The sequence below is a fragment of the Pyxicephalus adspersus genome, chromosome Z (genome assembly GCF_032062135.1).
Source record: "Pyxicephalus adspersus chromosome Z, UCB_Pads_2.0, whole genome shotgun sequence".
In the NCBI taxonomy this organism is placed as follows: domain Eukaryota; kingdom Metazoa; phylum Chordata; class Amphibia; order Anura; family Pyxicephalidae; genus Pyxicephalus; species Pyxicephalus adspersus.
In genome coordinates this window covers 30,202,638-30,228,909 of record NC_092871.1, presented here as the reverse complement: position 1 = coordinate 30,228,909, position 26,272 = coordinate 30,202,638, and the positions used below count along the sequence as shown (strand labels likewise).

At 34.5% G+C, this 26,272-nt stretch overlaps 1 long non-coding RNA gene across 3 annotated transcripts in view; it reads left to right on the top strand.

Moving 5' to 3' along the window:
* LOC140343123 (uncharacterized) overlaps window positions 1-26,037 on the top strand; it is a 60,560-nt gene extending 34,523 nt beyond the window's left edge. For all 3 annotated transcript variants that reach the window (XR_011923258.1, XR_011923257.1, XR_011923256.1), the window contains one exon: window positions 25,603-26,037. This is a non-coding gene — a long non-coding RNA (uncharacterized lncRNA). The remainder of the gene's footprint in view (window positions 1-25,602) is intronic.
* Window positions 26,038-26,272: the final 235 nt, after the last annotated feature.

Below are 26,272 nucleotides of genomic sequence, written 5' to 3'. Positions count from 1 at the left end.
AAAAAATGGATACTGTCAATATTCCGAAATATATGTTAGGAAAGAATGAGTCAGAAGTAAATGTATTTTAGAATGTGATAATACACAATGAGGAAATTATATGTAATCAGATCTTTTATTGTATGCAGTACTAACTGCTAGAAATGATATAGAATCTACTAGCATCAATAGCATTTGTGTGCAAAGATTTACATTTATAACAAAGTACATAAATCTAGCCGTGAATGTTGAAGCAATTTTGTATTCCATTGAATATATCACTTACTAAGGGACTTATCAGAATTTTCTGTACCCAATACAACTTCCCCCTTAGACTTTTACAGATAGCTGTATGATTCAATAATGTGGAGTATGTAACCATTAATTTAGTTATTTTAGCATTTCTAGAACTACTGATTTGGCTTCAGTCCACAAATGTTTAAACTGCAAGCAGTATTAGCATCTAGCCTACTATCATGCTGTGCACTTCATAGAAAATATAATGGTAAGTTTACTTGTCTTTTTAAAATGTAGCTGTGTATTGGTGACGTCATTGGGCCTGATTTATTAAAGCTCTCCAAGGCTGGAAAGAATACACTTTCATCAGTGGAGCTGGGTGTAGACCGGGAATAGATTTGGTCAAGGATTCAAAACATTTGCTAGCTAAAGAAAATTACTTTGAAGAAATACATTCCATGTTTGCTGGATCACTGATGGAAGTGTATACTCTCCAGCCTTGCAGAGCTTTATAAACTTTTAATGCCCATTGTGGTCCTGCAAAATCAAATTTAGCAAATAGAGGTTTAGTTGTGGTGGCTATTGAAACTAAAAACTTTTAGAAGAGGCCATTTGCAGATGATAAAATGCTTTCCCTTAACCATCATTATTAATCTGTTATTGTAAACACAATTTAGTTGGCACATTTAGACACCTGAAAGACAAAAGATAACTCGAACTTCCGATGGGCAAAATTTCGGCAAACTCATTTTGCGGACCCATCGGAAGATTGAGGAAAGCATTACAGAAGGATTCTCATGGCTGCAATGCAGCCGTAGGAATCCTTCTGTGCACGACCCCTGGGCAAGCCCTCATTTAACCTCTAGTGTCCGAGGGTCGCGCACAGGAGGATTCTCACAGCTGCATAGCAGCCGCGGTACTCCTCCTGTTAGTGTAAGTCCCGCGGCTGTGCTCATCATAAATTAATAAAGCCGTGGGAATCATTTTGTGATGATTCTCACAGCTGCATTTTTTGATGAACCAGGGCACTCACACTGTCAGTGTGAGTCCCACGGCTGTGCTCATCAATGAATGTAGCCGTGAGAATCAGTACAGGATGATTCCCATGGCTTTATTCATTCATGATGAGCACAACTGCGGGACATACACTAACAGGAGGAGTACTATGGCTCCTCAATGAATGTAGCTGTGGGAATCATCATAGGATGATTCCCACAGCTTTATTCATTCATGATGAGCACAGCTGCGGGACTCTGTGTTCATGGATAGAGCATCTCTATACAAGAACACATACTACAGGGCTGCAAGAGCAATCAGGGGAGCGAAAGTGTCAGCTCTGCTCCCCTGATTGCTCTTGCAGGTCTCAAAAAATTTGATCTCGACGAACAACCTTACACAGGCCGTTCTCGCTTACATGTTCGGTAAGCAAGAACAGCCTGATTCGCCACGGGATCGAATTTTAAAATTTTGCTCGCTCATCCTTAGTTATAAGTTAGGATACACTCGGCAGTTATTGTCTAAGGGAGAGGAACCACGCCAGTACAGACAATGAAAATAGCAATTTTTTTTGATAGCAAGTGTTCTTTCTCTATCCAAAATCCTTAGCAAAGTTTGATAGCAAGTGTTCTTTCTCTATCCAAAATCCTTACCAGTATGAAATAAAGAAATGGAGGGAGGGGTTAAAGGAAGTACTGTGTCCCATTCTGTCTCAATCCATCTCTTCTCTAAAGAGTTTTAATTTTTAATATAGTATAATGTAAATATCTCTAGTATATTATATAAATACTTTAAAGTATTTTACCAGTACCATAGGACTCTGACATGTAAAATATGTCTCTGTGGTTGAAGTAATGCATTGGGAATAGGAGAAAAGCAACTAGCTCTTGGCCACGCCAAGGTCAGGATCTCAGTAGGTATCACTGATATGGCCAAATCACAAGTGTCACAGGATTTCAGTTTTATATTTACCAATTAAAGCTACAAAGTACTGCTAGGAACTGGGATAAATTGTTAGGAGCTCTTCAAAGGAAGAAGGAACACTGTCAGAGTATAATTGGGGGCCTAAAGGTGTTAAAACTCAATAGAAACAGAATTAAGTATGCAGCATATTTTGCAAGAAAAGTAGTTTGGTGTCCAAAGTTAAATGAGATTGGTGGTAACAGGCTGTTGCAGATGAAATGTTCAAAACAATCACTTGTATCGATTTAGAACCATTCCCTTTATTGCACTGAAGTGATCAAGACAACAGATCTGTAATGGTAAACCACTTGGGAGAAGACAAGAGAGTCTCTGAAAGAAAGCTAAAGAAGAAAACATAGATAATTGTATAAAGATCCTAGCAGAGAAAAAGATGTCTGTCACATTATGCAAAATAAATTTGCAGCTACAAAATCAATTATAACAGCAGTCAGTTATTTCCCCCAGCATTAGTTTTAATGCAGTTTTAATTATTGTTTATTGCGGATTGCAGTAGGGACTAAACACCAGGTTACTTTTTATTAAGTGACACTTTGCTACATTTCAATTGTTGAAAATTAAATAATTTAGACTACGCATTATTTTTGGAATATAATTATTAACAAAGTAAGTGCCAAGTGACTTGTAATAAAAAAGGTAAAAGGTGTATTTTTGCTAAAGCCTAATAAAGACTTACTCCATGTTTCAATTGTCACCTACTGCAGTAAATCCTTCAGGAAAGCCTGGTGTGTCTCAAATCTGGTCTCCAAGCTTATTGATGGAAACGATGTACCTAGGTACATAACAATACCAAAATATAAAAAGTGTACATAATTTGCATAATGAAAAATGCAGCAGAAAACAGGAAAATGAAAAGACTGTGATGCACAATGAGCCATGTAATGCATTATATAAACTTAGGAAACTACTTTATTGTGTACAGCATTTATCACTATATGTCTTTTCAGTTGAATTCTAGTCTCATCAGATAGACTTAAAAAATGTTAGCACTCCTGTTCTAGCACTACAATGCAGTTAATTATTTTTCTCCTCATCTCAACATAATAAATATTTATCCTTCATGTAGCTCATCTGCCAATTTCTGTATAAAGCTTGCCAATTAATGATCAGATTACAAGGCCTGTTTAGGCTTGCAGCTAGTTACAGTGTAGTTCCACCTCAGTTCAATGGTATGGAAGTATTTGGGAACTACTTTGTGTATCATAGTGGTGCCCACACTTTTTTTTAGCTTGCGAGCTACTTTTAAAATGACCAAGTCAAAATGATCTACCAACAATAAAAACTTGGACTTAATAACTCCTGTGCGCAGTAGAATATATTTTTAAAGGCAGGCCTCTGCAATCTACCCGCATTGCCTTTGCGATCTTCCGGTTGATCGCGATCCACCTGTTTGGCACCCCTGGTGTATCGGTTTTCACATTGCTGTGGTTGTGGCATAGTTCATGGAAGTGACATATTGCTTCTGGCCATGTGTTTGCTTTTCCTCCGTTGGAAGAAGGACCACAATGCAAATACAAGGGCAACACATGCAAACATTTTGACCTATGGTGCAGTTTATTGTTCCTGGGCACATAGCTTTAGTTTGCTATGCGCCTGAGGGCAGCTAACCATGAAAGGCTGAAAGAGACTTGAAGGACAAACTTCTACCACTAAAACTGTATTAGTAATACCCCAGTTATAAAATATTCTGTGCACTGCAGAATGTACCAAGTGTCCAAGATAAAAAAACAGCAGACCTTATTATTTTGACTAATTAGAATCTTGGGCCCAGACTAAAATTTTATGGTGGTGTAACTCTATCATCCTTCAAACTCCAAAATATAACCTAAACCCTTTAAATTAAATCTTAACCTACTCCCTAACACCGAGAAATATAATTTACATTACACATTTGTGATACATTACATCAACTGGTAAAACTAAACGAACACATATCACCTAATCCTAATATAAAAATTTGGTTAGGATATGGACATGCATATTGAGCTCTAAAACAAGCCCTTACTCACCTTTGTGCACTGTAAAGCAATTCACAGCAGATGCATAAGTGTCAGTAGGGTGATTTTTCCAAGTATCTCAGCCCACCCTGCTCCTCCCTCCTTCAGTAATTTTGTAGATTTTAATATAAAAACAGAGAAATCAGTGTAAATGACTTCAGTGCATCTGTTGTGAATTTTGAGAATAAGCTTTTCAACAGTGCCTACAGCTACAGAGGTCAGAATGGATTGTTTAAAAGCCTAATTTCTATGTGTTCAGAACATGTAAATATGTGAATGCCCACAAATGCTATATACTGATCTGATAAATCATATAAAAGTTAGAAGGGCACCATACCAGATTTGGAGGAGGTCACAGAAGATGCATAGTCATATCACTGCTTCAAAGGCATGCTTTGGACATCATAAGCAAAGAAAATGTATACTTAAATCTTGCAATGTATTGAAAGATACAAAGCTAAAAAAATCACTCAATTACATCTGAAAAAAAAATAAAGCACTTGGTTAGGATCCAACATGAAAACATTATGGGAAAATAATTGGCTAGCTTACAATAAAGCAAGGCATTGTATTCTTTTCTAAACAAACTTCTGAAGACATGACTCAAATACTTTGTACACTACATGGTTTCGTCTGATGAGCTCATTAAATAGGGTTCATCTAACAACTGCAAAGAACAAAAATAATCCAGTTAAGCATATTTGCTATTTTTCTTTCTTTTATAGCAGACAGCCAAATCTACTAAAATACAAAACTTATGAACTGTTTTGCCTGATATATTGCCTGGAATATATATGATTCTGTCAAGTCAACTATTTCATCAGCACATCCCTATCCCTCTTATACTTAACCAGCTGATTGTGACAGCTATTGCCTATCTTAACTTTTCAGCATTCAGCTAGGCCCGGAAAAATTGGGACAAGAAGAAAAGTATAGAAACTACATGATATAGTCTAATGAAGTGCAGAATGTAAAGGGGTAGATGAGAAGAATTTATATACTTACATCAATGTGTCAAAATATGCGATTATAAATCAAGATATAAATGTTTACCTGAAAACCCAGATAAATGCATTTATCTGAGTATAAACCTAGGACACATAATATAGATAAGTGGTCGCCAACCGGTGGTGCAGAAAATATTTTGATGGTCCGCGGCTCTGGCTAATGCGCTTCCCAGCAGGATCTTTTTCCCGCCAGTGCCGCGGACCATGTTCCCCATATGGATCTCAAGCTCAGGGCGGTGGGTGGGTTGTGTCTCTGAACACAACCCACCCACTCTCCCATCACGGGCTCAGACCTACGATGGGAGACTGGGCAGGTTCTGGCATCCTGACGTCACTCTGGGGGAAATTTCTTCCCCTTTGAGTGACACAAAGTTCCCTGTGTACAGCTCCCCATAAGTTTAGTGGTCCGTAGGTCCCAAAAAGTTGGCGACCACTGATATAAATGTCATTGCTAAAATTCTAAACAGTAATCAATAGAAGTGCTATTAAAATTATCATTGGATTTTTACTTTAACATGATTGAATGGTTGGACCATTGTTTCTATCTTGTTCACTGGCCTTGTAAACCAGCCCCACCAATTTTCTTGCAATTCAATGAGCAAACAGGTTATATTTCTTTGTTTTATTAACCCCATTGTTTTTGTGATCTTTCTATGAATAACTCTTATACTTCTTACATCTCTAAAAACTTACCTAACAATAATTTGTGATATTTGGCAGGGATAATGCCAAATAGCTCTCCCCAGCTATTTCCGGAGGTTCGGCTAGTAGCTGCCTTGGATTCAAAGGTCCTGCAAAGACTATCTTGTGGAAAAAATTTGAATTAAGAGCTCACTAAGATACAATATGCAAATGAGCCATGGAGTCAAAAATAAATATATTACGTGAACGATGATGTGATATTTTAATGCTCCATGTGCATTGCCGTGGAAAAAGTGTTAGCAAAGTACAGAGGAGTTAAATAAATTAAAATTAAATCTTTTTGGCTCAATACTTTTACTTAAACTGCCGGGGAACAAAAGAAAGAGGTAATGTGCTGAATGAAAGCAATTATTATAATGCTAGCAAAATCTAGGAAGTGCTGCAACTGTAATAATAATAAAAAAAAAAATTCTTTGAATTTATCTGAACCCTTTAGGGACCACACATTTTTAAATACTACCTGACCTGACTGAATTTAAACTTGATAGAATGTATCAGATAGGTTAACGCATAGGGCCTTATCTTTTAAAGCTCTCCAAGACTGGAAAGATCTGGAATCAAGACCAACAAACCTGGAATGGATTTCTTCCAATCATTTGCCAGTATTTTTTCAATCCGGGACCAAATCTATTCTAAGATTGCTGGATAACTTGTTCGCTCATGATAGTTTATCTTCTCCAGTCTTGAAGAGCTTTAATAAATCAGGCTCATAGTTTTAACATTTTTCTTTAGGAACTTTTTTTTGGGGGGACACTGTTACAGTAACTTGTTGTACATGTTTTTTTTTTTTACTAAAAGTTAGATACAAATTTCAAAACAAAAATTAATTTTGGTTGTTTTTTTTAGTAATTTATTTTTTATTCCAAAATAAGTATTTGAAGAATGGTATACATTTACAAGACATTTTTTTGAATACAGAAAATTACAAAAAAGACAGTTAACATACTATATCAAATAGGTGTTTACACTTCAAATCCAGTGATATCCAAAGAAAAAAAAAACCTCTAAAACAGGGAAGGTAGTATTGTGATTTTTAAATAAAACAATGGAAAACATTACAACATATTATAAAAGATGTGAATTGTCGACAACCTCTATAACCACCGGAGGGTCGTTAGCAATCAATCTCAGGACATACTATGAGGTTTTGTTCGAAAGTTTTCATTATCTGTTGCTTTATAGTGTCAGATTGAGTCTCTATGAAAGATTCCCATACCTCAAAAAACTTTGGGACCTTAACCTCCTGATCTAAAGAGGTCTCTGTCCATGCCAGTTGGTTGGTTGGTTTTTAATAGCTGTTCAAATAATTTTTTTTTACTAACTACTTCCAATGTCTTTTTTTTATTCAGAATTTCTGTTTTGGTGTTTATTAATATTAACTTGTATTTATATAGCACCAACACATTACATAATTCTTTACAAAGTCCATAGTCATGTCACTAGCTGTCCCTCAAAGGGTCTCACAATCTAATGTCCCTACGATAGTCATATGTCATTAATATAATCTAAGGTCAATTTAAGGGGGAAGCCAAATAACCGAACTGCATGTTTTTTGGAGTGTGGGAGGAAACCTATGTAAACAGGGGAGAACCTACAAACTCGGTGCAGATAGCCTAGCACCCACCACTGCTAGGAATTTTCTGTTGGTAATTCCACTCGTAACATTTGAAGATCATCTTCTACCTACAAGGTGGGTAGCCGATGCATGTCTTTGGGTAGAGTCCAGCATGGAGGACAAACGGTGCTCCTGCCCACCCCATAAATGGCCTAGTGGCCAAAAATGTTTGCAGACCTCTGTTCTAGAACATAGTGTATCCATTTACAAGAGAATTGTGTTTGTTGCATAAAACATTATATTTTTTATGGGTCAGTTGAAATGTAAACTTCTGGTCATTGTGCATTATTTACTATATTTAGTAAATTCCGGAACAAAAGTATAGACTCGTATATATATATATATATATATATATATATATATATATATATATATATATATATATATGATTAACAGACATTCATGTTTTATAGGTGATGATTTAGAAGTGTCAATGCTTTCAGTATTCAACAACTTGTTTCAGTGTTCAAAGTGTGTGTTGTGCATTCTGAAAATTTTACCTTTTTCACACAATTCTCTGTAAACTTGATTTGTTTGTGTGAAAATCCCAAAGGATTAGTTGTTTCTGAAATACTCAGACCAGTCCGCCTAGCACCAAGAATTACAAAACGTTCAACATCACCTTTTACCTTTCTGATTCACCTATTCTGACTTTTTTGTTTGAACTTCATCAGACTACCTTGACAGTATCTACATCAGTAAATAAGCAATGTAATGTAATATTCAGTACCAGAAGGACTGAAACAAGATAAACTTCTTCTATCTCTCAATTATTTGTTAAATAAAAAACTGGTGTAGTGTACTAAATGGTTATATCTGAATTCGTATTTGTATCTGAACCAGTGAATTTGAATTTACTGTAAGAAAAGTGTGCAAACTTGATATAATGCCTGAATGAAAATATAAAACGTGTGTGTATTGGGTTTATATTTCTTTACCACTCTTGAAATTTTGCTAAAGGATTATGATTTTTACTACAGAGGAAAATTCACTGCACTAATTCATGTGATTAAAACGTTTTCTTATAACCAATTAAGCAAACAAAACAGAATGATTTCATTATATCCATCATTACTTCAGGTTCAAAGTCATTTTGTTCTTCTTAAGCTGTCTCTTTGGGAATCCTTTAATAGGTGCTTGACGGCTACATTGCTGTTTGAAAATGATAAACAAAAGATTTTAATATAACTTTTCAAGCGGTCCTTATTAGATGCATTCATTTAAAGTACATACATGGCTTTCTCTTGATAATCTTACATATTTTATGGTCTTAAAAATTATGTGTATTTTAAAATTGAGAATGTTTCCTCTGTGTGCATTTATGACTAACAAGGAAAATAATGATCTAACCGATTCCTTGTAAAACAAGTAAAGCCAATTCAAATATGTTGGTAAAACTGATAAAGGATTTGGGTATATGTACCTAAATGATGAGCATTCTGGGTTAAATACACAATAGCTGATTGTTAGGAACTTGCTTCCTCTATCTGTATGTCAAACAATCTTTAATGAGTCACACATCAATAGTTTACATGGTTGGCCAGTGGGTGGTTGGCTCTAGTTTGGATCATCTGTTCTTTATTCTGTCGGGTTTTCTGTCCACATTTCCCCTTATATTTTCTGCTTTTTTATGTTTTGGGTCTCTACTGGCTTCTCCATTAGAGCCACCACCATGAATTTCACCAGAGCCTTGTTAGCACTGTCATTGGCTGAAGATCCTATTAGGGGCCACCAAACTCTAGAACCTGGTTATGTGTTGTATCATTGGATTAGCTGATGGGTGCAAATATTAACGGTGACTCTACTTTTTTTAATAATGAAATGTTTATTTACCTGCTCATATTGACTCTTGGCCTAACTATCAGCTAAACTTCAGACCATTGCATTGACCTTCATAAGACAAAGAAAATGCATAAGTGGTTGAACAACCTCAAATCTCCCAGGGCTACTAAGATACTGTCGGATTTATTGAATTGTTGCAGTATTCAAGGTGTAAACAAATAAAGGGGTTACCTTTGGCCAACCAGGTTCCATCCATACTTAAAATATCACCCTAACTAGTCATAAAAAGGGATCTGTACTTAGAAATCTGAAATACGTCTCCAAACCTTATTACACTGTATTAAAATCTGTGTAAACTTGACACTCCAGTCCATGAATGTGATAGATCTCTTACAAATTGTGATTCTCTTACAAATTTCCCTCAAAACAGAGGATTTAATAGTAAGAATGAAGACTTTATATTTAACTTGTATTTAAACCCCTTTAATTGAGTGAATGTGATAGCTCGCTTACAAATTGTGATTCTCCTACAAATTTCCCCCAAAACAGATGATTAAATAGTAAGAACGAAGACTTTATATTTAACTTGTATTTGCTTTTGTAATTGAGTGAACAAGGTATTACATTCTGTGGATGATGTATAGTGCAATTACACCATTTTTACAGATAAATACACCCCGTGCTTTTTATTTTTGTTAACATAATTGCTACTTCTAAGAGCATACATACACTAAGATACCTTTTAGCCATCTTAGTAAAGTCACTAGTAAATCAGAATGGAAAGAACTAGGACTTATTTTTCTGTTTTGAGAAACTGAGTCATACAGGCTAAGAAAAAAGCATGTCCTTCTTTGAACCTATGACTCCATCAATGCATTTATATTCTGGATTCTATACAGACCAAAATAAGGAATCTTTATGACAAAGCAGATATATATATATATATATATATATATATATATATATATTAAATACACAAATACATTTATTAAGAACCAGTAACCAATAGAAATTTGTGTTAATCTGCATTTCAACTTTTTACCAGAGCAGTTTAATGTTGCAGTAATATCTTTCTTTCTCCTCCTTAGGCCTAGCACTTGAGTAGATCTGCTGCCAATTTTCTGCTTCACAGATTGACCTGATCACATTTCCAAATGGTAATTGATCATGTGGAACCTTAAAAACAAGGCATACACGTGCAAAATATTCTGTTCTACTTATTGTTTTTTTCCTATTTTTCTCCCATTTTTTTCGTATTTCGAGAGTGATTAGTATTTTGGTTGGATATGTTCATTGATAAATGATCAACTGATACTTTTTGTTAGTATTTACCAACGTGTCCAATTTTTCCATGTAGGATCAAGTCTAAAAAAAGTTGTTATTCACAAACAATCAGCTGACTTCAGAATCACTTCAGATATGAATATTTTATTGTAATTTAGATCGGTAATAAAAATAAAAAAAAGATGTTTTCAGTAAAGTAAAGGTGTTCTAGGATCACATGGAAGAAAACCAAAGGCTTTTTTTGTGTACATCACAAATCCAAAATGTAAGCCACAAACATGGCACCTATCTCACACTTCTATATCATTATACAGTTGGTAATATATATATCTGTAGATATATATATCTATAACTGTTCTCAACAGTTCACCATGCAATACTCACCTGTTAAATTGCAGAACCCCCTTATCTTCTTCTTCTTTTCCTAGTTGCTTTATTCGGCCATCAAATTTAGCCAGGCTGGGATGATGTAACCCCTTCGCAAGCCCACAGGGGTTCATTTCAGGGAAAACGTGAATTGCCTTCTACCCTGGCAACCAACAATGTGCTGCTCAGCAATTTTAACTGTTCCACGGAGCGATCAGGCAGATAAGAATGCCTATTGCAGAAGGGATATGACCTGTCACGTTCCTCAGTAAAGCCCTGTTTTTTTTTCTTTTTTAAAGCTCTCAATACCACTTAACTTTAATAAATTAATCTCGGAATATTTTTGATGCCTTAGCAGTAATGATGTGTGAAGGGTTAACTAGGACTGTATAGCTAATTAATGTTAATAATAATGTTAAATATACTTGTAGTATATACTTGTAGTATATACTTGTAGTATATACTAGTTGTATTTCTATTTGTGTCTACTATGTAACCAGATGACGAAAGCTTTTTGAAGTACAATGTATGCCTTGCAATGTATCAAGTGACACTATATATGGCTAAAACTTAAATAGCTGTACTTCAATAACACAACCCCCTTGTACCAATGTGTATAAAAAGACCGCCTTGACAAGTAAAGATCAGAGACTATTCCTAAGACCATACTGTGTGCGTGTGTGTTATTGGGATATCTCTCCAGACGTCTGTCTAACTGTTTACATAACCAGACTGTCCACTCGAGGTTTTGTTTGTGTTCACAGCCTTTTTCCCTTTCAGTGGTAGTTTGGGACTTTCTATGATAACATAAAGCAAAGTACAAAATGGATATGTGCAGAGAAACGGGACTTTTAAGGCATATATAAAATAAAAACATTTTTAATAATACATTATAGTAAAATCAAGATAAAACATTGTCAATGTCCTTGAACAAGACTTCCAAGTATTTCAAAGCTATAATAAAGCATTACATAGCATATTGGTAACTGATACAAAAAGTTTCACAAAAAGTCTCACAACAGTATAACGAGTTTCGCGGTATATAGCCGATTCTTCAGGATGAGTCACATTGAGAGACCTGAAATTCAACAAATACGACATTGTATAGAACAAATAATTTGTAAATTTACAATTTATTCAAATTAAATTACTGCTTACATATTTGCAAAAATAATACTTACTAGTGAAGATATTGACACCAGATAATAAAGAGTTTAAGTATCTCTTTCCAAACGCAAATGCAGGTTTATATAGGAAAGGAGCATGGGATGGCAACAGACTACTACTAGGCAAATGGCAGGAGTTACTTGTTCTAACATAAAGTAAAGTACATTTTGATAGCAAATTGCCATGTTTAAAAATGTTTATTGTATTTTTGGGGGTTCCTTTTTCCTTTGTTGTTTCTAGGTTAGTTAAGTCTTAGAATGATTTCCAATAGCAGTATGGCCACAATTTTACATCAGGCCAAATGTCACTCTTCAGAGAGTATTTATAAAACAGTAAATGTGACATTTAATAAACTTCAGATTCATTTTTAATATGTTGTACATCCAATACATCTTATACAACACAAAAGCCGACTTTTATGGACTTTTGCAGTACCTAAAAATGATGATCCTTTTATCAGAAAGTTATAAAAGCATACAAATTTATAACCGCATAAAAAATTGTAAAAGCTGTATTTAGTTCAAAATAAATGTTGAACACATTGTAGTCTCGTCAATTGTTCCATGTATTTTGCAGAGTATGCTTCCTCAAGAGTAATGCGACTAGTACACCCTAACTTAGATAATTTGCTTTGCAGTCTTGGAAAAAATGGTAAAAACTGGTTGCTGCTAGACCGCTGTGAGGTGGACAAAGGGGTATATCCTAACGGAAAGCACTGGAACCCACAGACCAACCAAGGGGCATAAAATAAATTATAATTTTACAATTTTATGATAATAGTATAATAAACTAATATTGATTTACAGGTGGCTCTAAAGTCCATAAAAGCTTTTTGTGTTATATTTTTCAAAGTGTGCTGTGCATGTTTTTACTAGATCCTTCTTCACATCCGTACCTTCATATTAGTTAAAACATAGAACCTTCTTTATTAACAAGCAGCCCAGACCTTACTCAATCACTGGCACTCTAGTCAACAAGAGAAGCCAGAGGCTTTATTAATATACAGGTAATGAATTATATAACTAACTGCCCCACCATAGGATATTTTGTCCTAATTTTTTTTAAGGAGCTATTTTTTAGGAAATGATTACACTAATGTCATATCCTAATCTTCTGTCTCGTAAAATGAATACTTATTTCTAAGTGATTAAGGAAGCAGCATGCTTTGTTGAAAGCAATCAAAACTCAAAACATGTTCCACTTGGTTAACTAGCAGGCTGTTCCTGTTTCAAAGGCCATCTGGTAGTCTTTTGGAAATCAAGTGACTTCTTCTGCATTCAAGTTTTATTCTAAAAAAAATAATAATTGCCAAATAATAGCATATTAACCTTACCTCTCTCAATTAACCGTAATGCTCCTTCTGATACCAAATTATATTCTAAAATTAAAAGTATGAAAGAGAAAAAAATGACTGATTTCCATTTGGTGGCTTCTTAATCCCATGTCTGCAAAAAATGAGTTTTTGGTTATTGTAGAGATTTTTAGTGTTTATTGTTCAAGCGTATGTTTTTCTGATAATGATGAATATATTAACTGTTATTCTTTGAATCATTAATGTCATGTAAAAAAGTCTGCATAAATTACCATTTGATTTTTTTATTGTTGTGACTATCAAAAATATTGTTTAAGGGTAACAAAAAACTTTAAAATCCGCATTTTCCCAAATTACTAAAAACAGAGCAAAAGACAGAGCTTTTAACATATTAAAAAGGGCAACTGTAGTTTAGTTACGATACTAGATGAGAAAAAGTTCAAAGAACTTAGTATTTATTTCATATAACATGAGTAATCCTAAATATAATTTCAGAACAAGCTGGTCTGAAAGATCTCAGGTCGATGTTTACTAAATAAGGCATTTGAATATGGGAGCTTAGTTTAGAAATGGGTAAGCTTAATGGTTAATAAGGTATACTGGCCAATACATTGTTTAGCCAAAACATTTTTGTGAATTTGGATGGAGTAGGAAACAGTTGCAACCCCTGGGAGATAATGCTTTTTTTTAAAAAAAAAACTCAATCTAAATGGCCTACAACCCTCCAATTAACAGATCCAATAACCAGTTTATTACTTTGTTTGTGTATTCTACACTGGCCAACTGGCATATGATTGTCTAGAGTTCTATTTTGTACAAAACTGGCCCCAGGGTAAGGGACACTTGTTATGTACTGGTTGCAAAGAAGACATAAGAAGATGGTGTAGTAATAATCCAAAACATCAAAAATTCCCAAAGCGTCTTTTGAATATTGGCCGCTACGTGTGTTTATGCTTCTTCATAGAATTTTTTTAGTTTCCCTAACATTATTTTAAAATATGAAAATAAGATTTTTTTAAGCAAATGGCTTAGATATTTTAGGCTAATGTAAAAAAACAAAGTGAATTTTTTTTAAAATAACTTCTTCACTTGAAGCTCTTCACTCCAGCCACTTCCAATAGCTGTCACATTAATCATGTGACCTGAATTTTACATTGCATAGATTCTAGTTAATAAATTACAGAGGAGAAGAGGCCTTTATGCCATTATTGTTACTGATGTACAGAATATACTGAGGGGTACTACACAGGGCATGAGACGTACACTTATCCTTTTTTGTAGGGCCCATCTGTCTGATAACTTTATAATCACTCGCTTCAGGTTTATAATTCAAATTTAGTATCCTAAAGAATACTTTCTTTTTATCATACAGAGGATTTAAAAATGGTTGTTAAAACATGATGAACATTTATTACAAATACAATAGAAAATACAACAAACTTAGTATAATGAAAGCTGCCATATAAGAGACTGTCATTTAATCTTTGGCACGCACAAAAATGTTCAAAAATAACAAGAATGATATTGTAATAATGATGAAATTTTCCAAGCTTAACATTGTTGAATGTAGACATCTTGTTTTGCACAGGAGACCCAAACTTCCTGAATTTAATTGAAAACAATCTCTATATATCTACATAATAAAGTTTAATAAAAAAAGATGGAGTGTCTAATAAATTATTAAATACATCCACAATATAGAAGATATCAATCAAAAATATAATATTCCAGCTGGATTAACATTATGTTTTGTACTCCTGTTAATGTTTATTAATGTTAGGCAGGTCAAATAAATGTATGAACATAATGAACATAGAAGTTATTGATTTACTTTACCAAGGCCATTTATTTATTAGAATCTTTGGTAAAAAGAAAAAAAAAACACAAATATTCCTAACATCCACTTTGCTTTTTCCACAACCATGACCTGATTGACATTTAGCACTGTTAATATAGCATTGAATTGATTGTGCATGCTTTCCTTTGTAACCTCAAAACTCTCCTAGAATTGATATGATGCTAGCTTACAAAAAAGTCTTTACACATAACTTTTTTTTCTTTGTTACATTTCAATACATTTCATGGTCAGACCATGCACTTACAGCAATTCATGTTTGCAAACTAAAACAATTTCAACCCACATATCTCATGGTACACTCACAAGATATTACATAATTTCATAGTAGGTTAGTTTGAAAAAAGACATAAGTCCATCAAATTCAAACACTGGGGAAATAAACATATCCCAGATATAAAACCCATAGGTGGTCCAGAGGAAGGCAAAAAAACAACCCTGGTACAATAGTCTGTGTTATCTTTACTTTAAAGCCTTAATACCCAGTTATATTCTGTGCTTCTAGAAAAGCATCCAGCTTTCTCTTAAAACAATTTATAGTAGTTGCTGAAACTACTTCCTGAGGGAGCCGATTCCACATTTTCACAGACCTTACAGTGAAGAATCCCTTCCTTATCTGGAGCTTAAACTTCTTTTCCTCCAGACGCAAAGAGTGCCCTCTTGTTCTTTGTAATGATCTTAAAGTGAGGAATGGGGAAGAGAGTTCTCTATATGAACCATTTATATATTTATACAGGGTAAACATTAGAGGAACAAAAAATAAAATTCCTCTGAATCACTTATGTACAAATACATTGTGGGTCCTGAAGAAAATACCAAATCATAACACGTGGTTTGCATAACTTCAGTTCTAATTCTAACCATAATGCTACTTTAATTCAATTCAAAAACATATATTTTAAAAAATACATTTTTGATTCAGGTTTAGAATTCCACCAGGGGGATGGATGCCAATGAGAAGCTTTGCGGTTGGTATAATCAAAGAGCAGGCAGGGAGCAAGGCTCTGAGTCTTCAGAATCGGAATCTCAAAAAATTTACCTTTTTTCAACTGTGTTGTAAAGAGGTAACTGATAAAAAAGTATCTTTATATTCACGTTTTTTTTCTCATTTGTAAATATCTGACTTATATCTATGTTTATGTTCAGCATTCACCTCAATGTTAGGATTTGAAGTTTTGTCAAAACACTCTCAGCCACCTTTTTATTTCTTTTTAGTATAAACATACCAAATATAATCTTCTACAGTAAGCTAAATGTCTAGCCATGCATATCATTACCAAGATTTTATGTCAGTGCTAACTAAGTCAATTTTTTAAATTTTCTTTCATGTGTATTACATATTTGAAGTATTTCACTTTTATTTATCTAAATAATGAGCAATATAAACTGAATTATAGTACTTTTATGAAAAGCACCAGCGCTCCAGTACTTGTAGTTAGAATGACATACAGAGATGTCATGTTTAATGAAATACAATTTAAAAAGCATTCAATTTGACTTACAGGTAATGGTAAATTATAGCTATTTTCAATTAAATTGATTCTTTCTAATGTTAAATTATCATTATTTAAAATAAAGTTAATCATTGCTTACAGCCACAAAAAGTTGCTTTACTAAAGGAGTTTAGGCTGTTACCTCTACAAGGAACTATACACTTAACTAATTAAAACTGTGCTTTCTGACAGTCATCCAATCACATGCAAACGTTTTTTTTTTTTTTTTTGACATATTGATGTCTTCATTGCAAAATGAAATTTTTATTACATTACCTAAGCTCAGTGCATTATACCTTGCAGATTTGAATTTCACTATGCTAAGTGAACAGCCTAAATGCATGCTGTCACCTGTGTAAGTTTAGAAGAAATCTGAAAATTTCTTGGAATTTCTTGGAGCTTTTAATTCCATTCAAAAGGAAATGTAATGATTCAAACAACGCTACCTTCTTCTTCTATTATTATTCTTATTATTTAGAGGTTGTAAATGACAGACAAATGCAGTCAGTGACACAGGAGAAGGAGAGGACACAGCCAGAGGAGGTTGGGGAAGTATCACACAATAGGAGGGCAGATATGCAATGGTGGGTAAGTAGTGAAGGTTTTTAGAGACAGAAGAAGATGGGTAGGCCAGTTTTTAAAAAATGGGGTTTGAGTGTTTTTTTTAAATGAACAGAAAGTTGGAGCCATGTGAACAGGAAGACCATTGCAGAGAGTTGGGGAAGCTCCATTGCTTCCTGGTCCTGTTCTGACACTAATGAGCACATGGGCACTCATGGACTGGTCTGTGACTATCTGATTTACAAAATACTGTACTGCCCTGTACTGACACCTTTTTCTTTTAGTGTCCATTATTTTTTTTCAGGAAAGAGAGGGGGAGAGAGAGAGTTGAGTTCTCATTTGGAGTTTTTGTATCAATATTCTTCTATTTGAACTTTGTATGTGTTTTTAAGCAATACATTGAATTATGTCATTTCAGTTCTTTACAGTTTGGATTCTAAATTGAAAACAACAACTCTAGGTTTGTAAAGATGAGTGTATGGTACTACATAAACTGCTGGTGGGATTATATTCTCTTTTTATTAGGTATTTTGGATTTTTACAAACAGAAAACAATGTATTTGTATTTTTATAGTACCTATGGAAATGTGAAAATCATTGCCTTTCCCAACAGTGTATTTCTTAATTGCATAGTTCAATATAAGTAACTATAACTATGTCAACATGCTTTATTAAGAAAAAAAAAGTGAGAGCATTTGCAATACTTTTCAAGTGCCTTTACTATTTGAAACTACAACAGCCTAAGTATTAATAGAGAATGATCTGTTAGAAAGAACAGGAGTATATTAGTTTTAACTTTTATGATTTGAATAACACGTGGAAGAATTAGAACATTATCTTTCACAAGGGCTGAAATGGATAAAAACCTGAAGATTGTTAAGAACCAAAGAGAGGCTCAAGTCAAAGCAGAAAGCGGGATTTTTAAGGCATCCAAAATATTATTAAAAACAATAATTTTTTTGCTACAGATCAAAATATTGCAAAAATACAAAAAAAAAATCAATGTTGAACAAGATTGAGAAAGCCAAACCACACTTTCCTCTAAAGAATACTTTAGACCACTTTAGTGGTCGCCAACCTTTTCAGACTTCTCCATAGTGACGTCACGATGCCAGAACCCCCCACTCTCTCATCACAGGTCTGAGCCTAAGGTGGGAGAGTGGGGGGGTTGTGTCCAGAAACACAACCCACCTCCTGCTACGAGCCTGCGATCTCTACAAGGGACAAAGGGACATGGACCGAGGCTCTGGTCGGTGCGCCCCCCCCCCCACAGGGGGTTGCACCGGTCAGAGCCACAGACCACCACAATTTTCTTGCGGACCACTGCTTTAGGCCATAAACGTATTTTTCCTTCTGTTCAATAGATAGTTCAAGGAACAGGGAAATTATGTCACTTGAAGCGTTTATCTAAACTGTATAAAATTAGATAATCTCTTGACAATAAAAACACCTTTGTAAATTGACACTCCTGAGGAAGCAGACCAGTTCTACGAAATGGGTCTTTATATTCAAGTTAGGAAATGGTAACCTGTTTCAATATCACAGCTTGGGGTATCTTGAAATGTTTACTTTTGTCAAAGATGCTAACATCCTAGGGTTGTCCATTTTTTTTTTTTCACAAACTAATTGTTTACTTGCTAAGGTGCTGCTGGGCATAGTCACACTATTTATTTTGGTAATAGAAAAAACTAAATTTTACGGTCCAAAGATTGGGTCCCAAAAATGAAATCTTAATATGCAGAAGCCTATTCCATTGATGGCTTTTTATTAGTATTGAGCGAACCCAAACTGTAAAAGTTCGGGTCCATACCAAACTTTACGGTTTTGGATACCCGGACCCGAACCTGAACTGTGTTCTGCCGAACCCAGCGAACCTGAACTTCAAGATGTTTGCTCATCCCTACTTTTTATTACACATTTTCCATTACTTTGGAGAAATGTTCTCTCTCTTCCTGTTGTTTCTTTAGGATAGGAACAGATGAAAAATATTCCTAATATGACTAAGAAATTAGGCAGGGGTCTATCCAAAGCTACGCTTTCCCTCTTTTCTTTCTCTTAAACATCCCCTTGTGAAAATCAATTGTCTGATTCCTTTTATTATAAATAGAGTCATTTGAGTCTCAATAACAGAAATGGAAATTCACTTTGCAAAGAATACACAGTTTGTAATGACATGTAAAACATGATCTTCGCTTGTATGTGTTTGGGTGATAAAATTCAGCAAAGCTTCTTCACTTTCACTAAGTGAAATTTTCCTTGCAAACTGATCATTCTCTTTGCTTGGCGAACAGACTATTCCTTTATCAAGTCCACTCCTTTGCATTAGTGTAGTACTATCTCACCAGTCACCAGTATTCATTAACTCATAATATTTTAGGATTAGTTTAAATGATCACCCGACCCAAATATGCTATCGCAGGTTTTGGAAGATACTAGTTAAATCAGATAACCATTTCTGCATAGACATAAATAACACAATTAAAGGGGAATTACAGGAATCAGTGGGCTAAAAGAGAGGAGTGGAGATCACAGACGGTGCTTACTGTATAGAGCATTATGAAGGTTGTAAGTGCATGAAAGTGCTAAGTTTGACCTTAGTAGAAGTATGTGTCCCTTTTGGGCTGTGTAGTCTGTAATGACGTATTGGGGTTTGAAAGCCAAGGTGTTAGTGAATCTTTGTGTAATTGCCCCTGAGGCAGTTTGTAATGGTTGGGCACTTATATAGAAAGTGTTCACACCACAGATACATAGTGGCTAGCCTAAAGACTTCATGGATCTTATTATATAGGCTAGTATGGCTATACAAACCCAAAGCAGCAAGAGGAATATTTTTATTAATGATTGGGAGGTAAGGTGAAGTTGCATTTTAAAACATAGGGACCATAATTAGGACGATGACATAAAAAGTTGGGAGTTGACTTAGCCAATTAAGAACTCAAGAAAACACCTTAACTGATATCTAGTAAAACAACATGGAGCTCTGGAGTCAATTTCAGCAAAGGACTGATATCCAGCCACACCACTGACATCTATTCCTATATGCTCTATATGCTATATGCAGATTACGTACTGCAGGAAGACTGGTTGACTCTACTTTGTTTTATTTTTAACTAGTTAGCAGGAAGTGACAATTTGGTGCCATATTCTAATGGAGGCTGCGATCCATATTATCGGCTGTATATTCATAGAATACCTCAACTTTTTTGTTCCATAAAGCTCCTGATGAAGTAGCCTAAGAGCTAAGAAACGTGTTGAGTTTGAGTTTAAGGCTTGAAAATTGAATATAAAATGTATTGATTATGTAATTCCCTTATCTAATATTGTTTCCTACTTGAAGTACCGTATTGTAATGACTAGTTGAGGGAGTATGAACTGTAAAGTTCGGGTCCGTACCGAACATTATGATTTTGGGTACCCGGACCCGAACCCAAACTTTGAGTCGAAGTTCGACCGAACCCGGAGAACCCGAACTTCCAGGTTTTCGCTCATCCCTAGTAATGACATACCTGTTTCATAAATATTATTCTGGGGTTCTTACACCTTGAATATCAACTGTTTTAATTATATAAGCAGATGCCATTAAATCTCTTCTTTGGGAAGAGGGTAACCCAATTTTCTCTACAAAACAATTCAAATTACATTCTAGATAAAATGAGTGTAAAAAAACAGTTTGGTACACAAAAATAAGCAAATTTCCTTTAGTGTATCTGACCAAACTTTGGAAAGACTGGTGGACAAATAGTCAATTGTCTATAAAGCAGAACAACTTCTCACATCTGCTTCACCTCCACTTTACTAATTTTGATTTTATTCACTTTAATTTGACATTTCAGAGGGGTGAATATAGAAAAATGTTCTCCTGGGGAAAAATATCAGTTGCATGGTTGCTAATTGTTGACAGGGATGTTTTAACCACATAACTGGCTAAACAGAATTAAAATTGTGAAATGGCTGTCCAGACAACACTCCCACACACGGTTTCACACAGTTTGGCTGCATGTAAGCTGTGTGACTGTAAATGTCAATAGCAAAACATTTAGGCCCTTTTATAAAATATAATTATTAATCATGCTTTACCATTTAAAAATAAAGAAGGTTTAAGTAAAAAATCTGATTACTAATTAATTTATGTAATATTACGTAACAGCAAAACAAAACTGCAGCTTAGTATTGAAATAGTTAAATCCTTTTTATATGAGTAATGAGAGATTTAATGTTGTGGGCTTCCTTTTTTTTTTTTTATTTGTAGTCAAGAAGAATATATTTCAATATGCAGCATCAGCAATTTTGCATTCACAGTCAGCATTTACTGAAGAAGCACATTTTTACTTATTTATTTATATTTTGTTTGTCATACTTCTAATATAATTGTTAGGAAGTGCTGCATTTTAGAGGAGCTATAGGAATGTTTTTCTCCATCCAAATATTTGTCTTTATTAATTCATATAAACCCAATTGCAAAAGAGAAATTAAAATGCCATTTTATAAAGGACTCAGTGGCTGTGCAGAACATTAAGATGAATTAATCACAGTCTATTGGATGTAAAAGGCACACATTAAGTTAATTCTTCTTCTACATCATCAACTTATTTCTTACATTAAACTTAACATTCTATAGTTAATGGTCATACAATATTACTGTAATTGTCAGTTTATTTAGCCTGTAAAGTTAAAAACTGTTTTATAGCAGTTATAATGTCCATTGCTTGCATTTAATACCTTTGCTTTTTCTTGCAGACCTGCACTAGGTCTGGCAATAGTTTTTATTCATTTGGTTTCTTTGCAGTACATACACTTGAATAATAACACAGGAACATTTGCTTTACACCAATATGACAGCTGGCTACTTCTCTGTGCAGAATTCCATCAGTTACAAATTGTGTGTGGGGTTCTTTCCATGAACTGCCAGTTTTACCAATAACCTAGCAAATTTCAATTGGTTTCAAACCAGGCTTTGATTAGGTCAGTCCATATCCAACCACTTCTTCTTTTTGAGTATTCCTTGGTGAATTTGCTAGTGTGATTCATATATTTATTGAGTTGAAGGATTTAGCTCAACCTTTGGACTGATGGCCTCAGAATCTCATCATGAATACTTTGATATTGCAGAATTTATCATCGGTTCAATGACTGCAAACTGCTTAGATACTGAAGCAGCAAAGTAACTCCATAAATTTCCCATTGCCATGCTTAAAAGCGGGGTTTTTCACCTGTAAAGCTGTCTTCAGTGTGCACCAAATACAAACACTTTGACTTATCAACCCAACACATTTTCTGAAAAAAAACTGTTTTTTGTGTTTTATGGAAACTTGCTCTAATGTTCTTTTTAGACATCAAAAGCTATTTTTCCAGCACAGGTGTATACACTTTGGCACCAATTGTTGAAGTTGCAATACCATTTGGTGCTTCTTCTAGCTTCAAACAGCCAGATTTTGCCCTGAATCTTCTGAGCTGAGCAGTAGTAGGAAAAATATTTGTCACTTGAAATCTACTATACTTACAAGCTATTTTCATCAAAGTGGAATGGTTAAGTTTTTTAAAAATCCTTTGCTGGATAATAGGTGTATATTCTCTGTTCTGAGGGCCCTTTGATCTTGACATGATAACACTACACACATCAATAGAAAAGAGAACATGACGCTCCCAGCATACTCTGTATCCCTAAGGTGGTTCTTATTATAAGCACCAAACCTGGAACACCTTAGTCTAACTTATTGGAATAAAGGTGGTGGCAAATGTAGGGATGTACTTATTTCTCTCACATGACAAATATGCGTTATGAAAAAAAATTTTGATAAAATGTTTATATTTTACTCCCATAATCTTGAATGCCAGAAAAAAGTCAGATTATGTTTAAATGTGTGTAAGCACATGTTATAGTATATTCCTCTTCGATGTCATGTGAAGTGGAACTTGCATATTAAATTGAAATATAAAATCTACTTTTCAAATTCACCAAAGTAAAATAAATGAGTCAAATATTAAACATGCATTGGTATGTTTTGGCTCGGCATTACCCACTCCATAATAAGCAGAGATCATGCTTCGGTAGTTATATGATGTCAGCAATATGTCAAGAAAAAAGAAGGCTTTATCCCCCGCTCTCTACAGAAATTCAAAAAAGGCAGTTCTACAATACAGTATACACAGAAGGGATTTAGAGGATTCAGATCAAGTGACTCTAGCATATTTATATTAAGCCAAAATAAGATATTTTTAATGTAGTGGTAATGTAAGGTTCACTTTAAAGGAAACCTGTACTGAAATATAATGGCCGCTGTTCCTGAAATTTCTTGGTTGTCATGCTGATCAAATGGCTTTAATACTTTTTGATATACGGTATCGACAACAAGCATGCACATTAAGAGTTTTGATTTAACTGCAACTTTATGCACGCTTCTTCTTCAAGTCATTTAATTTTTGGTATATACGAAATAAAGCTTGGACACAGGCAGGAAAATAGTATTGTTAGAAAGAGGTAAGCATGTCACAGTTCAGATATTCTTTAAAGTGAATTATTAATGTTGCCATATTGACAGAGACAGCTGTAGACAATATGGGCAAATAGGAATGGGGCACCCCAAATGCACAGCATTCCAACTCCCTGCACACCCTGCCATTCTATCAATCGGGGCTCTAAAGAAGATGGGGGTCCTGGCCAATCGCCTAGTTTGCCCTACCCTAAAACTAGCCCTACATAGCAAGATAAGTATTTTTTTTACTATAGGATCTGTTAAGGATCTACTCTGCTAAGCTAATCTACTACCTGTAGGATGTCCTAAGACCATATTCCAATCCTATCTCTGGTAAACCTAACCTGGTGATAATAATGTGGCTGATACATATATACTTGTAAATATGGCATGCAGTGCAATTATTCTAGAGAGATGTGTGCATGCAAAATATTTTGAACATGCTAAAAAGAATTTATCTTTTTATATGATCAGCACTTTTATAAATGGGGCAAACAGTTACATTTGTGTATAAATAACATAATTTTTCTACTGAACAGCCTATTACCTATTTTATAGATATGCCTAGTAGAGTAAAGAACTCATGAGTATGTAGTATACAACGTACAACATATTATATACAGTACAGCAGTCAACACTATGTAATATGGAGCTCTTTCCATTGGTGGTCATTGGGTAAAGAAATTAACCCCATTGTTTGTATCAGTGGTCATAAAAATATCTCTTATTGTTGGTACCCCACAGCCACTGCCACTGTGCATAGTATTCTGGATTCTTTGTAACAGTATATGGATCATCAATATTGTGGATACTTTGGACTGCGTTCAACATTGGAGGACTGTTGGCAAATATAGGAATGGTGGGGTGCAATAGGAGTGGTGAAGAAACACAAATACAAAGAAAAAATGAAGTCAAACAGTTGTACTTGTGGCATTTAGCTATATATTTCCCTTAAGCAAGGTCTCGACTATATTAAGTGACAATAGAATATATGAAAACAGTAGTTATAAGGGGCAGAAGTGGGCTAGTTGTGTTTTAGACAATCTCATAATGTAGATATGCACCGTACAATGCCACAATTAGCCTTTCTCTAAAACGGAAAATCATATTTTGTTAGTTCAGGTCAACATAACCCGGAAAAATGTATCTACAGCTTTTTGTGTTCCCTTGGTACGATATTTTCTGTAATCATTTATAAAAAGTCAAAAGGCACAATTGCTAATCCTACACTTAGGTTCAAAAGGTCCAGGATTTCTGCACCTCACTTCACACCGGATAGCAGGTCCAATGTGCAATTATTACATTTTGCAGATGACTCGGCTAGCTCATTGTTGTAGTAACCTTTAATTGCAAAACTTCAGCAGCTGCAGTAACATTATTTCATTCTCTGGTGAAACAAAACAATTTCTTAATGTACTTGTAATAGCATATCTGTGTCATCTCCTGCATATAATTTTCTTTTTTCACTGATAAAAAACCATTGTTTTACACAATAACATACCCCGGTTTGCTAAAGACAGCTTCTATTTGTAAAACATAACAGTTCTAAATTTAGTTCAAGATTATGTGCATCTTGAAAGGTATAATTACAGTGCAGCAGTGAGATAATATATGGTTGTGCATGAACTCTTGACTGGAAAAGACCCCTGGGATTATGTTTTGGTGCAGTTTTACGCTTTCTCTTTTTATTTTGTTTTAATTGTTGATCAACATTTTGCATTCCAGTTTAATGTGTCAGTGTACAGATGTGCTACTTTGTATATGTATGTAAAATGACTTTTATTTCTGTTTTCAGGCTCTGAAAAGAAATTCAGAAGATATAAAGAAGATGCACGTTGGAGAGGTCAAAATCTTCTTTCTTCAGATATTTTTGCTTATTAAATTCTAACCTATTCATTGCTGCTCCTGGCCTGCGATTACATAACAACCATTCAGTGCAATGTACAATACATCTTGGGTTGTTTTTAATGAGAGTAATCAGTTCTATGATAACATTTTTTAAACTAGGATTTTAGATGTTGGATATAAGTGATTATAAAACTAATTGCCATATTTAAAGCATCCATTTAGAATGTAGCTGTTTTTTAGTGGTAATGTAGTAGAAATGCATTTTTAGTGCCCCACTCCCCCATCACCACCACCTTAATCAACATAGGTCTAAACCTATTTAAAATGTATGTATTTATATAAAATGTATTTTAAATGTTGTTTAATAAAAATTTTAATTTAATATCCTGCAAATTAAGTTTTCAATCTTACCTATCCTGGTACATATAACACTAAATGCTGCTCCATTCCTGAAAAGTGGTCAATGATAATCTGGAGGTTCACTACCACTTCTGGGGCTGTCGACATCTGTAGTCCCTTTGAGCTCTGTTTTTTTCTGCTAGCCTCCCAACACCTATCTCTCCCGGGATGTGAAGGTCACAGGAACCAACCAGTTGAAATTATGTTGGAGGGGGGTT